The sequence below is a fragment of the Saccopteryx leptura genome, chromosome 1 (genome assembly GCF_036850995.1).
Source record: "Saccopteryx leptura isolate mSacLep1 chromosome 1, mSacLep1_pri_phased_curated, whole genome shotgun sequence".
NCBI classification, from domain to species: Eukaryota; Metazoa; Chordata; class Mammalia; order Chiroptera; family Emballonuridae; genus Saccopteryx; species Saccopteryx leptura.
The window spans coordinates 95,290,208-95,303,341 of NC_089503.1; positions in this window are offsets into that span (position 1 = coordinate 95,290,208).

Sequence of the window (13,134 nt, forward strand, 5' to 3'; positions counted from 1 at the left end):
ATGAGCATTTAGGTTTTTTCCACATCTTGGCTATGAATAGTGCAGCGATGAACATGAGAGTGCTAATATCTTTTCAATATCCTGATTTCAATTCCTTTGCCTAAATACCCAGAAGTGAGATTGCTGGATCATATAGTAGTTCTATTTTTAATTTTTGAGGAACTTTCATACTGTTTTTCACAGAGACAGCACCACTTTGCATTCCTAATGCATCAGGCAGGATAGTAGAGAAACTAGGGAAATTCCTTGACAAGTAGACTAAGGGAAACTAAGACAAGATAATTAAACAAAGCCAAACAATTGGAGCCATTTACAGACAGTTTATTAATCACAAGACTTTATCTTCCTTAACCGAAGACACTTAGAAGTAAATGGTTAACATATACATATTTCAGATCTTCTCAAGGCAGAGTAGACTCACTCCTGGTCCCTCTTCGATGATGTTTTTTAAAAATGATACTAATCAGAAAATAACCCTGACCCCTTTACACATACTTTTTGATGAATCGGCATATTGAATGACACACCTGCAAAGCTTATGAATATTCTGTTAATACCCTACCTTTAGACCTCCTCTAGAATTCCCACCATCTAAAGAAAGATAAAGAGCTTCAAGTCAATGTATCCAGCAGTGTGCACTTTCTAGAGCAAACCCATACCTTTCTCCCTTATGTGTTTATCTGCTGTCTTTTCCTAAACCCTAAGGGTCCCCATAAGTCTTTCAACCAGGGAAGCAGCTGGCAGTGGTAGCTCTTCCCAAGCTTAGCCCAAAACCTATCTCCAAGGTATGCTTTTTCTCGGACTTTCCTGTGAGCTAAAAGCAGCTGTGCCTTGGTTCACTTCTGTCCCTATGACTTTTACATATTAGTGAGTCCCCACAGTCCACTGTGGCTCAATTATTTCTTATAATGTTTTTAGAGAGACAAAGTAGCCCTTCATAGACTCTCTCCTATTGCTCTTTCTACCCTAGGCACTTCTTTTGTTTCATTGTCTCCAGCTTTAATAAATGTCTCAAAAATCACTTGGACTCCTGTTGTGAAATCTTTCCTGTACGAAGTCAAAACCCACACACTACCAGCCAGCTAGAGGCAAATCTGCTCCAGGCCCAGTCCCCATCCAGTAATACTACCAACAGTGTGCATGAGTTCTAATTTCTCCATAACTTTGCCAACACTGTCTTTTGTTTTTTGGAACTCACCATTCAGACTGGTGAGGTTTTACTTGCATTTCCCTGAAGACCTTGAATATTTTGCTGACTATTTCTATGTCTTCTTTTGAGAAATGTCTATGCAACTTCTCAACCCATTTTTTATCAGATTATTTTAGATCTAATATTTTTTATAATACCTTTATGAATTTTACTTCTGCCATCAAAGACCAAAGTACTACCTGAATGAAACAAAACAAGATTGATTTGTGGCCAATGACACTATTTTCTCCCACTCTTTTTGATGTGATTCATCCAGGAAACACCAGAAGAATTTATTGCTCTCACCAGCCTAGATAGTTGATGGATGGAACATGGGTGGATGGCTTGTCCATAAAACCCTGCAGCCTTCTGGATTGATGACTCTAATCAGAATAGATGCATAGATGTTCACCTGTCACCAGAAATTGGCTGTGCTTTTAGCAATAATAGTAAAGTATTTTAGCTTTTATAAATCTATTTTGAACATAGTCAAATCGTCCCAACTACTTGAAGTCTCAGGATTTGAATTCAGAGCCAGAGGGAATGAACAAACTATACTCATAGAATGCTTTATAACTTTATATGCTACAATTTTTTTAATGTGACTTGGATGAATTTTTTAAAAAGTCTTTCTACAATGCAGAAGGCCACAGAAAGGAAACTTTTATTCACATTAATTTTGGTATAACACATGGTCCATAGTTTAGTCTCATAACACATGGTCCATGGTTTAGTCTCATAGCCAGTAGAAATATCAGTGAAAACTCACTGTTTATTCTAAGTGCATATGTGTTAGTAAAAGTAGGTTTCTAGATGTTCGTGTGAAAATAATACAATAATTAATAAATAATAATAAAAGAATAAACTTTCACATACTTACAACTGTAAATTAAATTTTGCCCAACCCTGTATGTTAATTATAGTTACTAAACACAAATCCATCCTTGTAACATTCATAAATTATATAGATTATGTTTTATTTAATTTTTCTGATTTTCCAAATAAATTCAACCATGTGCTATACCACTAAAGTTAACTAATAACATCCTAACTCTAATTTCATTGTTATTTATCATTCTTGGCCAAATATTCCAAAGTATACCCTAAAAGAGCAATTATTTTTTCAGTTTTACTGTATAACTTTCCCACAAATCCACATTCACCTATTTTTTTTCTATTTTTGCATTTATTCTCTCTTCTCCAATTCAAGTTTCATGTTGTGCTTCTTTGTTCCTATCCTAATCATCTTATCCTCTCTTTGTTTCTGATGGTTCCTCCTCCATCCCATTCATCCACATTTTCATATTCTTCCTCACTGACATCTGCTGCTGCGGGTCTCGCGTGCGTTCCAGGCTTCAATGCATGGCTTCCCTTCCATTTCCCTCCCTCCCCCACTGTCTTCCCTTCCTTCAAGCTTCTCTGTCTTTTGTGCTGTTGATCATAGCTGCACAGGCTTGGCGAAGCTCGTGAGGAGTCAATTCTAGCCACAGCTAATGATCAAGAAGCTCTTTAAGCTGCAGGCAATTTGTAACATTCAAGCAGGAAAAGGAAGCACGGAGTAAACCGTCTGCCGCCACCTTTCCAGTAATGTCAGTGTGCTAGGAATGTAACCGGGACCTATTCTGCTTAGTGTTCAAATTGGCTCTCTTCATTCAACTAACAGATCCTCTTAGGATCAGGCTCTTGCAGTGAGTGCTAAAGATCTTCTCCCTTCTAATGAAGTTTGGGTTTAGTTTATGTTGTGTGGTGTGGTGTTGTGTTGTGTTGTGTTGTTTGTCTACCAAGAAAGCAATTTCACTTCTTGTGCTTTGCTTCAGCCATCTACCTTGCTGGGAGATTTTCTGTGGAGACAATGGCTTCTCCCTGCCTGGTGGAATCACCCTGGAGGGAGTGTTCCAGGAAACATGGGGCCACACACACAGCAGTGCCAACACAGCCTGGTGGGACATTTCTCAAGCAGCCTTATCCTACCAAATCAGCACAGATTCTGAGCACTTACCTTGTTCCTTGTCAGATTTGAAGATGATATGGAGATTTACTAGATGTATTCACTGCCTTCCAAAAGGAAGCAACTTAGGTGAGACCACAAGACAAATACCAACAGAAGAGATGAAGTGATCAAGCAAGACCACACATGACTGAGGGAGATGACTGTTAAGTGAAATCAAGGGTTCTTATGACTCTGATTAAATTTAGCTGTAAATCCTAGCCTTTCCCCATAATATTAAGGAACCCCGAAGAGACCTAGCCTTTCCCCACAATAATCAGCAACCCCTGAGGCAGCAGAACTCAGTAACCCAGACCTAATGGTAACATGAGCCTGGATCTCTAGCAGGCAAAAGATAACAGCTTGACCTAAGTTGTGTCTTATTTTCTGAGCCCTAAGTTAGAGTAAACCTATGGCTGCTTTCCCATGAAACTGGACATAGGGATGGTCATAACAGACCTCAGAGCTATCCTAAAGATCTTCAGAAATGATTCATCACCCTTGCCTTATCTCTGACCAATCAGCTCCAGCATGTCAGGAGCCCCATAACCTACTGTATCTTTGCCCTACATAATCTGTAACCTACACACGATTAGGGAGTTTGGGCTTTTTAGCGTTAGCTTCCTGTTCTCCCGAGTGGCACCATTCATAATAAAACATCCAATATTTCTCCACTGCAGTTCTTTGTCTTCAGTGTTTGGCTCTGCTAGTGCCAGGGGGACAAAAATCTTTCTGTTCTGTAACATAAGAGTAGCTGGGGTTGAAATAAAAGCAAAAATCGGGGTTGACTGGGAAAAATAGAAAGAGCCTCTGGCTTCGAGCTGGGATAGGAAGGGGTATCATTAGATGAGACCCTGAAAGGTCAAGAGGCTTCTAGGTCATAATTGTGACCCTTATCATGTGACATGTTGGAGTGTCCCAAGTAGATGTCCTTGGCCTTTTTTCTTCTCCATCTCTATTCTTCCCCCATGGCCTTACTACTATTTAATTTAATAGGTTAACGATTCAAATTTATGACACAAGCCAGGATCTTTCCATTGCACACTTGCATTTTATGGTTCACTTAATACTTCTAATTGGATATCTAATAGACATTTCCAATTTAACATGACCAAAATTAAAATCTTTTTTTTTTCTCCAAAATTCACTTTCCCCCAAAGTCTTGCCTATCTAATTAAATTGCAACACCTGTCAACAGTTGCTCAGGCTGAGCATCTGGGGGTTATTCTTAATTCTTCTTCCCTTATACCCATTTCTAATCAATAAGTTCTGATGTTCAACTCTAAAGCATGTCACATGTCAAACACCTTTCTGCACTACCAGTCCCTAGCACGTCTGCTGCTATAACCCTAACCCAAGCCACCATCACATCCCCTAAACTATATGAAAATCTCCACCTGGTCAGCCTGCCTCCAGCATTGACCCACACAGTAGTCAGAGTGATCTTTTCTAAGGTGAGGATCAGGGTATTTGCTCTCTGGCTGAAAATCCTCCAATGGCTCCCCATTCCAACAGAATAAAATCCAACCGTGGACCACACAGCCCTGAATGATCTGACCCCTCCCTAGTTCTCTGACCTCATCTCTCACCACCAGGCTTCATTCACACTGGCCTTCTTTCAACCATTTGACCTCCCAAGCTGAGTCTAGTCTCAGCCTTTGCACCAGCTGTTGCCTCCATCTGGGAAGCTTTCTCCCCTAAACTTTGTGTGACTCCCTTCTCTGTTTAGTCTCTTCAGTTGAAATGTCTTGTCCAAAAAAAAAAAAAAGTGTTGTTCTCTAACTAGTCTAGCTTAAAAAAAAACAACACCTTTCTGCTTTTCTTTACTCTCTAATTGCTGTGTTTTATTTTCTTCACAGAACTTATCTGAAATTATCCTATATGTTTATTTGTTTTGAGTTGATTATTTGTTTCCTTGCCTGAGTATAAACCCTGAGAATACAAATACTTGCTCTAGTGCTCGCAAGTGCTCAACAGATGATTGTTAATGAAGGAAGCTGATGTGGAACAAGGCCCTCCAAGGTGGGGAGAAACTCAATCAGAATGAGGGCTCACAAGCTTGGCTCATGGGCACAGAACTCAGGGATGAGGTGGAGATCACAGGATGCATCCTGTACACAGACACTGGTACTATTTCCTCACCCAAACAATTTGGATTTTAGGCTTTGGAGAAGCCCTCATAGAGAAGGGTTCAAATAAAAATGCATACCACTAGCATTTCTATACCTACTGGGCACAATGTAGACTACCACATTGGTAGGTCACTGTTTCCACCAGTTTGATAGGAAGATGGTTAGAACCTAAAGCAAGTCTTTTCCTAAGCACTTTGTACTTGTTATCATATTTCATCCTTGCAACAATTACACTGTAAAGTGGGTATTATTGTTCCCATTGTATAGATGAGAAAAACCAAGGCTCAGAGAGTTTCTGTGATGCCTAAGATCACAGAACTGCTAAGTGGCAGAGAAAGAATTCAAACACAGGACTGCTTGATGCTAAAGCCAGAGCTCCTCTCAGCCAGCCACACTTCCGATGCGAGGAAACAGCCATAGTGATGAATTAAGAGCTGGCTTATAAGTGGCAGAGGCTCTGGTCACAGTGCTTTCCAGGGAGCAATGGGCACTTTTTTTTTTTTTATAATAATTTTATTTTTTTAATGGGGTGACATCAATAAATCAGGATACATATATTCAAAGATAACAAGTCCAGGTTATCTTGTCGTTCAATTATGTTGCATACCCATCACCCAAAGTCGGATTGTCCTCCGTCACCTTCTATCTAGTTTTCTCCGTGCCCCTCCCCCTCCCCCTTTCCCTCTCCCATTCCCCCCTCCCCCCGCAACCACCACACTCTTATTAATGTCTCTTAGTTTCACTTTTATGTCCCACCTACGTATGGAATAATGCAGTTTCTGGTTTTTTCTGATTTACTTATTTCGCTTCGTATCATGTTATCAAGATCCCACCATTTTGCTGTAAATGTTCTGATGTCATCATTTCTTATGGCTGAGTAGTATTCCATAGTGTATATGTGCCACATCTTCTTTATCCAGTCATCTATTGATGGGCTTTTTGGTTGTTTCCATGTCCTGGCCACTGTGAACAATGCTGCAATAAACATGGGGCTGCATGTGTCTTTATGTATCAATGTTTCTGAGTTTTGGGGGTATATACCCAGTAGAGGGATTGCTGGGTCATAAGGTAGTTCTATTTTCAGTTTTTTGAGGAACCACCATACTTTCTTCCATAATGGTTGTACTACTTTACATTCCCACCAACAGTATATGAGGGTTCCTTTTTCTCCACAGCCTCTCCAACATTTGCTATTACCTGTCTTGTTAATAATAGCTAATCTAACAAGTGTGAGGTGGTATCTCATTGCAGTTTTGATTTGCATTTCTCTAATAGCTAAAGAAGATGAGCATCTTTTCATATATCTGTTGGCCATTTGTATTTCTTCCTGGGAGAAGTGTCTGTTCATATCCTCTTCCCATTTTTTTATTGGATTGTTTGTTTGTTTGTTGTTGAGTTTTATGAGTTCTTTGTATATTTTGGATATTAGGCCCTTATCTGAGCTGTCGTTTGAAAATATCATTTCCCATTTAGTTGGCTGTCTGTTTATTTTGTTATCAGTTTCTCTTGCTGAGCAAAAACTTCTTAGTCTGATGTAGTCCCATTCATTAATTTTTGCCTTCACTTCTCTTGCCTGTGGAGTCAAATTCATAAAATGCTCTTTAAAACCCAGGTCCATGAGTTGAGTACCTATGTCTTCTTCTATGTACTTAATTGTTTCAGGTCTTATGTTTAGATCTTTGATCCATTTTGAGTTAATTTTTGTACAGGGGGAGAGACTGTAGTCCAGTTTCATTCTTTTGCATGTGGCTTTCCAGTTTTCCCAGCACCATTTATTGAAGAGGCTTTCTTTTCTCCATTGTGTGTTGTTGGCCCCTTTATCAAAAATTATTTGACTATATATATGTGGTTTTATTTCTGGACTTTCTATTCTGTTCCATTGGTCTGAGTGTCTATTTTTCTGCCAATACCATGCTGTTTTGATTGTCGTGGCCCTATAATATAGTTTGAAGTCAGGTATTGTAATGCCCCCAGCTTCATTCTTTTTCTTTAGGATTGCTTTGGCTATTCGGGGTTTTTTATAGTTCTATATAAATCTGATGATTTTTTGCTCTATTTCTTTAAAAAACGTCATTGGAAGTTTGATGGGAATTGCATTAAATTTGTATATTGCTTTGGGTAATATAGCCATCTTGATTATATTTATTCTTCCTAGCCAAGAACAAGGTATATTCTTCCATCTCATTATATCTTTTTCGATTTCCCTTAACAATGGTTTATAGTTTTCATTATATAAGTCCTTTACATTCTTTGTTATGTTTATTCCTAAGTATTTTATTTTTTTTGTTGCAATCGTGAAGGGGATTAAACTGTTGAGTACATTCTCAATTGTTTCATTGTTGGCATATAGAAAGGCTATTGACTTCTGTATGTTAATTTTGTATCCTGCGACCTTACTATATTGGCTTACTGTTTCTAGTAGTCTTTTTGTGGATTCTTTGGGGTTTTCAATGTATAGGATCATATCATCTGCAAAAAGTGATACCTTTACTTCTTCTTTTCCGATATGGATGTCTTTTATTTCTTTGTCTTGTCTGATTGCTCTGGCTAGAACCTCTAGTACCACATTAAATAAGAGTGGAGAGAGTGGACAACCCTGTCTTGTTCCTGATTTAAGGGGGAAAGCCTTCAGTTTAGTGCCATTTAATATGATGTTAGCTGATGGTTTATCACATATGGCCTTTATCATGTTGAGATATTTTCCTTCTATACCCATTTTGTTGAGAGTCTTAAACATAAAATTGTGTTGTATTTTATCGAAAGCCTTTTCTGCGTCTATTGATAAGATCATGTGGTTTTTGTTCTTTGTTTTGTTGATATGGTGTATTACGTTAACCGTTTTACGTATGTTGAACCATCCTTGAGATTCTGGGATGAATCCCACTTGATCATGATGTATTATTTTTTTAATATGTTGTTGTATTCGATTTGCTAGTATTTTGTTTAGTATTTTAGCATCTGTATTCATTAGAGATATTGGTCTGTAGTTTTCTTTTTTTGTGCCATCCTTGCCTGGTTTTGGTATGAGGGTTATGTTGGCCTCATAAAATGTGTTCGGAAGTATTGCTTCTTCTTCAATTTTTTGGAAGACTTTGAGTAGAATAGGAACCAAGTCTTCTTTGAATGTTTGATAAAATTCGGTGGTATAGCCGTCAGGGCCTGGACTTTTATTTTTGGGGAGGTTTTTAATGGTTTTTTCTATTTCTTCTCTACTGATAGTTCTGTTTAGGCTTTCTGCTTCTTCTTGACTCAGTCTAAGAAGGTTGTATTGTTCTAGGAATTTATCCATTTCTTCTAGGTTGTTGAATTTAGTGGCATAAAGTTTTTCATAGTATTCTACAATAATTCTTTGTATATCTATGGTGTCCGTGGTGATTTCTCCTCTTTCATTTTAGATTTTGTTTATATGACTTCTTTCTCTTTTTTCCTTGGTAAGTCTTACCAAGGGTTTGTCAATTTTGTTGATCTTTTCAAAGAACCAGATCCTTGTTCTATTGATTTTTTCTATAGTTTTTCTGTTCTCTAATTCATTTATTTCTGCTCTGATTTTTATTATCTCCTTTCTTCGGCTGGTTTTGGGTTGTCTTTGTTCTTCTTTTTCTAGTTCCTTAAGGTGTGAAGTTAAGTGGTTCACTTGGGCTCTCTCTTGTTTGTTCATATAGGCCTGAAGTGATATGAACTTCCCTCTGATCACTGCTTTTGCTGCATCCCATAGATTCTGATATGTCGTATTGTCATTTTCATTAGTCTGTATATATCTTTTGATCTCTGCACTTATTTCTTCTTTGACCCATTCATTTTTTAAAAGTATGTTGTTTAGTTTCCACATTTTTGTGGGATTTTTTTCCTCTTTTTTGCAGTTGAATTCTAGTTTCAAGGCTTTATGATCAGAAAATATGCTTGGTACAACTTCAATTTTTCTGAATTTGATGATGTTGTTTTTGTGGCCCAACATATGGTCAATTCTTGAGAATGATCCATGTACACTGGAGAAAAATGTATACTCAGTCACTTTGGGATGAAATGTCCTGTAGATGTCTATCATATCCAGGTGCTCTAGTGTTTTGTTTAAGGCCACTATGTCTTTGTTGATTCTCTGTTTGGATGACTGATCTAGAACCGTCAGCGGTGTATTGAGGTCTCCAAGTATGATTGTATTTTTGTCAGTTTTTGTTTTAAGATCAATAAGTAGCTGTCTTATATATTTTGGTGCTCCTTGGTTTGATGCATATATATTAAGAATTGTTATGTCTTCTTGATTCAGTGTCCCCTTAGCCATTATGAAATGGCCATTTTTGTCTCTGAGTACATTTCCTGTCTTGTAGTCAGCATCATCCGATATGAGTATTGCTACACCTGCTTTTTTTTGGATGTTATTTGCTTGGAGTATTGTTTTCCAGCCTTTCACTTTGAATTTGTTTTTATCCTTGTTACTTAGATGAGTTTCCTGTAGGCAGCATACAGTTGGATTTTCTTTTTTAATCCATTCTGCTACTCTGTGCCTTTTTATTGGTGAGTTTAATCCGTTTACATTTAGTGTAATTATTGACACTTGTGAGTTCCCTATTGCCATTTTATAGATTGCTTTCTGTTAGTTTTGTGTCTTGTTTGATCCTTCTCTTTTGTTTTTTTATCTTTTGTTTTTATTTGGTTGTATTCCATACATCTTTCCTCTGTTGCTATCTTTTTTATCTCATGTGCTTCTGTGGTGGTTTTTTCAATGGTGGTTACCTTTGAGTAATGAAAAGGGTCCCTACCCTGTTCATTGTAGCACACTATTTTGTGAGTACTTTTGCACTCCATCGTCCTTTGCTACTGTTAATCTCCGTATTCTCCCCCCCTTTCTTTTTGTTGTTGTCACAGTTTAAATTTGGTTTTATTGTGTTCTTCTTGGAGCTTTTACTTGTGGCTCTGTTTTATTTTTTTTTGTTCTTTGTATCTGATTGGAGAACCCCCTTTAGTAATTCCTGGAGTGGGGGTTTTCTGATGATAAATTCCCTCATCTTTTCTGTATCTGTGAATGTTTTTATTTCTCCTTCATATTGAAGGATAGCTTTGATGGGTATAGTATTCGTGGCTGAAAGTTCCTCTCTTTCAGGACTTTAAATATTGGGGTCCACTCTCTTCTAGCTTGTAGAGTTTCTGCTGAGAAATCTGATGATAATCTAATGGGCCTTCCTTTAAATGTTGTATTCTTCTTTTCCCTGGCTGCCTTGAGAATTTTTTCTTTGCTGTTGGTTTGTGTCAATTTCATTATGATATGCCTTGGAGTAGGTTTGTTGGGGTTAAGAAAACTCGGAGTTCTGTTTGCTTCTTGAACTTGAGGCTTTAGTTCTTTCCACAGGCTTGGGAAGTTCTCATCTATTATTTGTTTGAGTATGGTCTCCATTCCATTTTCTCTCTCTTCTCCCTCTGATATACCTATTATTCTTATGTTATTCTTTTTGATGGAGTCAGATAATTCTTGTAGGGCTATCTCATTTTTTTTAATTTTTGAGTCTCTTTCTTCTTCTCTCTGTTGTGCCTCAAGTTGATTGTCTTCTATTTCACTAATCCTCTCTTCTATCTGACCTGTTCTATTAGCTAAGCTTGTTACTTTGTTTTTCAGCTCGTGAATTGAGTTTTTCATCTCTGTTTGATTTGTTTTTATAGTTTCAATTTCCTTGGACATATATTCTTTGTGTTCATTGAGTTGTTTTCTGAGCTCCCTAAATTGCCTTTCTGTGTTTTCTTGTATATCTCGGAGGATTTTTAGGATTTCTATCTTGAATTCTCTGTCATTTAGCTCCAAGGTTTCCAATATATTAAATTTTTTCTCCATAGATTTTTCCTCATCTAGCTGTGTTACCTCTCTTTCTTTTGTATCCATGATATTCGATTTTCTCTTCCTTAATGGCATCTGAGGGTGGTTTTGTTGATAGTATTAATGAGATTTAATAAAGAATAAAAAGTTAAAAAAATCAAAAATCAAAAAGAGTTGTTTTTTTAAAAAAATTAATAATGAAATAAAGAAAAATAAAATAAAATAAAAATTTTAAAAAAAGGAAATTATTCCCCCCTCCTTTTTACCTCTCCTCTCCTCTCCCCTCTTTCTTGAGAAAATCTTGTGGTGAACTGTGAATTATAACAAACAATGCCTGTAATGGAGGGCCTGAATTGGGGAAAAGTAATAAAGGGGCAAAAAAAAGAAAAAAAGAAAAAAAAAAGGGGGTATGGACCCACAAAAAGCAAATAAGGAAAAAATTTGGGTCAAGAATAAAATGATTTGCTTTTAGGTGTTGGTTGACTAAGAGTTATGATGAGAGGAATTAGAGGAAAACAGAAAAATGGGGGGACAAATTAAAAAATTACTATTGTATTTAGTGGAACAAGAACTAGATAAAATGGAGGGCCAGGGATGGAGCACTGCTAGTGAGTTAAAAAGGTGAAGTAAAAACCCCCCCAAAATACCACAAACATAAGTTTGAGTTCCAGATAAGATAATTTGTTTGTTATTGAGTTTTGAATGAGAGGAGATGTAAAGGAGAAAGGAAGAAACTAATATAGAGGGAGAAAAGAAAGAGAGAGAGAGAATAAAAAGAGGGAACCACTAAAAGATGAAAAAAGAAAAAAGAGGAGAGAGAGAGAGAGAGTTAAGGGTTTTGGAATGCAACCCTCATAGAGAGAAAGGAAGAGGAAAGAAAAGATAATGGGAGATGTAACACTTATGGGTAGTGTAGTTCAAGGAGAGGAGAGAGTAAGACCGGCAGAGAGTTAATTGGCCAAATTGGAGGAGGAAAAAAAATATCAAGAATGAAGATAAGAGAAACAAATGAACAAATATAATAAAATGGGATAGGTTATAAAGTCTGCAGATTATTCTTGATTTTGAGAGGTTATCTTCTTGCTTTTTCTTTTCTCTCCCTCTTCCTGGTCGGTGACTCTGTACCCCGGGTTCTGCCCCTTTGGCACGCTCAGGTAGAGGTTTGCAGTTGATAAGTCTCTATGGCAATGTCATGTATTGTGCTTTAGTCTCGTTGGCAGTCGAGGCTCATTAGAGTTTATAGGCTCCGACAGTGAGAGAGTCTGTGTTCCTGGAGCCTTTCTCCTAGTCTTTCCTTCCTCAATTAGTAGCCTGATAATCCAGCTATGGGGTTGCTGCTGCCTCTGCCTGGATAGTAAGACGCTCAAAGAGCTGGCAACTCCCCACTCTATTTCCACTCAGCACAGGGCTCTGGGTAAGGCTCAGTCAGTCAGAGCTGCTAACATAATCAGGAGGGGTTTCCGCCCACTCAAAGACCTCTGGCTCTGCCACTCTGTCCAGTAACAGAGGCGGGCACCCACTTCTGGGGCGCTTGGAGGAAACTCTCGCTCACTATCTGTGCACGCAGACCAGGATATCCAGCCAGCAGTCTCACGCTCTGAGTGAAACCCCCAACCGCATGGAAAAGTTGCAGCGTTGGAATTGGCTCTCGCTCCGTCCCCGTGCGCAGCTTTTGCAAGGCGCTGGGGCGGCCTGAGATTCCGCTTTGGCCCACACAAAGGCCCCTGACTCTGCCCCTCTGTGCGATAACACGGGCGCGCACTGCTGAGGCACTCGGAGAAATCTCTCACTCACTATCTGCGTGTGCAGACCAGGATATGAGGCCAGCTGCGTTTCCCTCTGAGTGAATCCCCTACCAGCACGGAAAAGTTCCACCGTTGGAATTAGTTCCTGCTCCCTCCCGTGCACGGCCTTCCCAGGGCACTGGGGCTGCCCAGAGATTCTGCCCTCGGCCCACAGAAAGGCCTCTGACTCTGCCTCTCTGTGGGGTGCCCACTCCCGGGGCTTAGAAAAAAATCTGCGC